Below are 5,304 nucleotides of genomic sequence, written 5' to 3' on the forward strand. Positions count from 1 at the left end.
GAGCTGTTTCTATGATTCAGTTCTGCCTTCCAGCCTTGCCGAAGCTATGTCTTCACCAAGAGGTTATTGTTTGCTGACTCATTTGTTCATTCATTTCATGAATAGGTATTGAGCTCCAGGCAATGTTCTAGGTCTTGGAGGCATAGCAGCGAAAACCAAAACAAAATCAAAACAAAATCAGCCCTTCCTGGAGCGTAGGATCAGGTGCTGGCTAAGGTCAGTGCAGTGTGGAAAAGCACAGATGCAGGGCCAGCCTGCTTGGGTCTGCAGCCCAGCTCATCTGTCTACTTGCAGCATGACCTCTGGCATTTCAAACCCTCTGGCCTGTTTCTTCATCGGTAAGACAGAGGAAATTATGGCCCCCCACCGAGGGGCATTTTATGAGGCTTCAATGAGCAGATACTCATAGGTACTAGAATAGGATCTGGCCCAGAGCAAGCCTGCCATAAGTGTTAGTAGTGAGTCTAACCTACCTTATGCGGAGACTGAAATAAAAAACAACAAATGTGTGCGCAAGCTTGTTAAATGCTTAAGAATGCTTTGAAGCAACTTTGGGGTGATGACTCCAAATGCTGATTTCTTTCTGGGCCTTTTTTCTTAAGTAGTAACGTATTTTCTCTCCCTCATACACGACCTCCATCTTGCTCCCACCAAGAAGTAATGGATGAGTTATAAACGTCTCAGGGCCACTTTTTTTTTTTTTTTAATTTTTGGCTGCTCTGGGTCTTCGTTGCTGTGCGTGGGCTTTCTCTAGGTGCTGGAAGTTGGGGGTACTCATTGTCGCGGTGCGCGGCCTTCTCATTGTGGTGGCTTCTCTTGTTGTGGAGCACAGGCTCTAAGTGCACGGGCTTCAGTAGTTGTGGCTCACGGGCTCTAGAGCGCAGGCTCAGTAGTTGTGGCACACGGGCTTAGTTGCTCTGCAGCACGTGGGATCTTCCCGGACCAGGGCTCGAACCCGTGTCCCCTGTGTTGGCAGGCAGATTCTTAACCACTGCGCCACCAGGGAAGCCCTCAGGGCCAATTTTTAAACTATTCATTTGGACTTCTCTTCCAGAGCTCTGTGCAACTTTGCTCAGATCTCTCTGTGTTCCTAATGCAATATTTAAAGTTTGTATCTGTCACAGTGAGATAAAATAGACGTCTCTGTGTACAGGCTTGTGTCTTGGGGGCTTTCATGATGCAACAGTCTGTGCTTCTGTTTTGAACATTCAAGGCTGACACTCTCCAGTTACTTCTCAGAAAGAGCTTGACTTCCCAGCCCAACCTTCAAGTTTGCTTTGCCTTCAAGGTCCCAGCCTCCCACCCCGACTTCCCACACATACCTTGGCACCGATAGAATTAAAATCCTTTGTATTCATCCTGAAAGATTTCCTCACAGCTCTGCCAAGGCAGATCATTGTCTGTTTCACTTCTATTATTTAAATTCTAAGTTCCTTCTTAGTAGAGTCTGCCTTCTGTCATGAACAAGGGGCTGGTGGATGTGCAGAACCTTCCAACTTAATCCAGTGCTTCTTGAGTGAGGGCTTGTGAGTCACAATCTGAGAACTGCCACTCAAGAGCTAGGACTTTGCAGGGCCTGCTTGTTTGTTAAATAAAGTTGTTTTGTTTTTTTGTTTTTTGCGGTACGTGGGCCTCTCACTGTTGTGGCCTCTCCCATTGTGGAGCACAGGCTCCGGACGCGCAGGCTCAGCGGCCATGGCTCACGGGCCCAGCCACTCCACGGCATGTGGGATCTTCCCAGACCGGGGCACGAACCCGCGTCCCCTGCATCGGTAGGTGGACTCTCAACCACTGCGCCACCAGGGAAGCCCTGTTAAATAAAGTTTTATCGGAACAAAGCCTGTCCACTTTTGTATGTACTACCTAGGGCTACTTCCAAGCTACGCTGAGTCGTGTCAAGGCGCTATGGTCCACCAAGCCTAAAGTATTTACTCTCTGGCCTCTACTGAGAAAGTCTGCTGATCGCCAGGGTGGAAGGTAGACCCACAGCCAGCAGATGGAAGCCTGAGGATTTAAAGATTTTCAAAGAAAGGGGCCCATGGCTGAGAGCCATCACTGCGTGTTCGCGATTTGCAGCTGAAGCCTGATGCTGACTTGTGTACGATAAAGGATATCACCCAAATGATACTTTGCCTCCAAAGCAAATGTGACCACGTGTGGGGACCAAGTGTGGAGTAACTGCAGGGATGTTACGTCAGGATGTTCTTGTGTCTGGATGGGATGAGAATTGTCTTACAGCAAAGTGTCTGCATATCTGTGTGTGCGTTCCCTCCCTTCTGAAGCAGCGAGCACACTCCCTGTGCACAGCCTTCTCAGAAAGAGTGTTTGATCTGTAATGATGCCCTGGAGGGCGAGGACCTGGAAAGAGCTCTCTGCCTTCCCACTGCAGATGGCTTTCCTCTTACGGAGCTTCTGAGGGCCAAGTATTCAGCACTCTGTGCCCCGGTCTGTGCTGTTCTTGACAAAGACACACAAGACCCGGAGCAAAACAAGACATGGTGTCTCACGTCGCTGAGCTCTGCAGAGCACCCCCGGTGCTTAACATGTCAGAGGAGGGAGGAACTCTTGTGCACCTGGGTTGATGCAGTGTTAGGTTTAGGGGTATTACCTCTGGGTCCCTGTTTCATTTAATTAAAGCAAGTCTGCTGGTGAACTTGTTCCCAAAGACTAATTAGTGGATGGGCAACATTGAAATCATCTGCATATTAAAAAAAATATGCATGAACGTCTCCCTCGGTGAGTTTGATTTTCAATAGGCCTGGGGTGGATTCCTGCTTTTAAAAGCCCCCATTCCCCCCAATAACTGTGACGCACAGCAAGTGAACGCCGACAAACGGAATCTGGTGTTTATCTCACAACGTTTCAAAGGATTCAGGAGGTGCTCGTTCTTTCTCTGCAGGATCTGCACCTTGAGTCCCCAAAGAAGCGGCTTAATGTGCCCCTGGAGGTACTGACTGTGATTGAGATGTGAGGTCTGGTTCTCATCAGAACTCAGTGTGGGATTCAGACTTTCTTACCTTGTGAGCTCTGCTTATCTGTCTCCCATGAAGGGCTTGATTTTTCTCCAGAAAGAGCAGTGTTTTCACACTGTAGGTTGCAATCTACTCGTGGGTTATAAAGTCATTTAAGGAGGGTGCAACCGGCATTAAAAAAAAAAAAAAAGACTAGGGGAAAAAAAATCAGGGTGCGTCACATGTGTTAAGGATGTGTTGTTCTGTTATAGTTGCTTTGGTGGGTGTGCTGTGCAGCGGGTTGCCATGTGTTTCTTACTATGTGTCATGGCAAAAAGTCTCCACTGTACAGTATAAATCAGCCATGAACCTAATTTACTTGTGGCAGCTCCCATCTCCGCTTGCAGAGGGCTGACAGAAGTCACCAGGGTAGGCAGACTGTCCTATACAAGTGCTTCCAGGGAGGCTACCTGGAAACTAATAGAAAACCAATTTGTGGATGATTGCATCTTCTGGGGAGATAAATCCATCATGGGAAGTTTTACGGATGATGAGCGACTCAGCCCACCACACCTGTCACCTGGCGACAGCTGGGTTTATCTGGAGGCCAAATTTCAGTGTCCTTTTGCTTGAAATGGGGATATCACCCCACTGGCTATTACTGTTGTGGGAAAGACCAAATTAGGGAGGGAAAAGACTCTCTCCAATAAAGGATGAATTTCAAAGCTCAGACCCAGTGATGACTTTTCACGACGGTCTGGTAGGTGTACTGTCATTGGCATTAGGAAAGGAAGGGGAAGGCCCTTAGATCAAGTCCAGGCCCCGTGGGTGTCAGAGAGGGTGTTTGTGGGAGCACAGACCAGGGAACCTTTATATCAAGGGGGCTTCCTTATGCTGGCTTATTGGCAGGCAGCACTGGGGTCTGATCTCACACGGATCTTAGTCCCCAAGAAGAGGACGGCCAGACAGAGCCAGGACGATGAGCAGACCAGCTCACGAAGCATCTACTCAGTGCAGCCCTCAGGTGGTGGGGAATATCTTCTGCCATCTCAGGAGAGGTTTGGGGTTGGAAGGGGGAGTGGGGAAGCCTAAGGATGGTAGCCTGTCCCTGGGGCAGCTAATTTCAGAACAGCTCTGTCACCCTCTTCTCAGTGGGAAAGAAAGGGGAAGGAGGGGAACTCAGAGTATGGGAGAAAAGAAAGCTTTCAAGAATATCACTAAAAGGTCTGGGGTGAAAGACTCTCGGGGACAAAAAGCGTCCCCCCCCCATTCCAAAGGGCCACTTACAACAAAGCCCCTGACGCGGTGGCAAGAGGTCCTGCCCCTTCTGCCGCTTCTGTTTTTAAAGCTCTCACAGTGTTAAGGGCTGGAAAAAAACGGTTAAGGATGTAAAGATGGAATTTAAAAAAAAAATAGTGAAGGCCTGTTTGAAGTTGCACGGTGAGCGTCTTTAATCCTGCAGGTCATCTGAGTGGCTGTCCCTAGGACTTCCTTAGGCAAGATGAGAAGTCCCAACCAGGGGGCAGGCCAAATGTCACGCAGTCCCTGCCAGGAGAGGCTTTGCTTAAGAGCAAGCGCGGCTGCCTTTGCTGCTCGGAACGGGACAGAACTTCATTCGCTCCTCAGCGGGGCTCTTTCAGGATCTCGGCGTAGCGGACACGAGCCTCACCCTGGGAGCTGGTACCAAACACTTGTTCTTAGCCCCAGTGGTGGGGATTTGGAGTTAGCAGACTTGAGGTGGAACCCAGAATCTGCATTTTGAGATGCATCCTCCTACGCCCCCCCACACACGGAGACGGGATGCAGGCCGTCCACGCTTTGAGACGCTGTGGGGAAGGCTGGCTGGGGAGAGGAGGGTCTCACCCACCACACTTGAACCTCACCCACCCAGCCGGCAGGACTCCTGCCTGCCCGGTGCTCTACGTTAGGGCAGGGCTGGGCCTGAGGTTGGATGGTTTCTCCAAAGAGGCCTCTGTGACGCAGGAAGCCCTGATGCAGACCCCAGAAGAGATAATGGCTAATTGGACTTTAACACACATTGTAGGTACCTTTTCTGGATTGAAAAAAAAGAACAACAAAAAGCGAACCAAAAAAAGAAAGAACCCCAGAAGAGCCACACTTTGTCAAATGTGTGAAAAACCCAAGGTCCTTAGAGCTGCCCAGGGCTTCATTTCAGGCAAAGACCTTGAGGGTGGCCAGCGCCCGGCTGGGCAGACTTAGCCCTGGTTCCCGGGCCACAGATTCCCTGACCTTCCCCAGTTACGTAATCAAGTCCCCTACCCTACCCATCCCTCCGGAGCTTTCCTGACATCATCTTCACTTTGGTTTTTCTCACTGGAACCCACACAGTATA

The sequence above is a fragment of the Lagenorhynchus albirostris genome, chromosome 18 (genome assembly GCF_949774975.1).
Source record: "Lagenorhynchus albirostris chromosome 18, mLagAlb1.1, whole genome shotgun sequence".
Classification (NCBI taxonomy): domain Eukaryota; kingdom Metazoa; phylum Chordata; class Mammalia; order Artiodactyla; family Delphinidae; genus Lagenorhynchus; species Lagenorhynchus albirostris.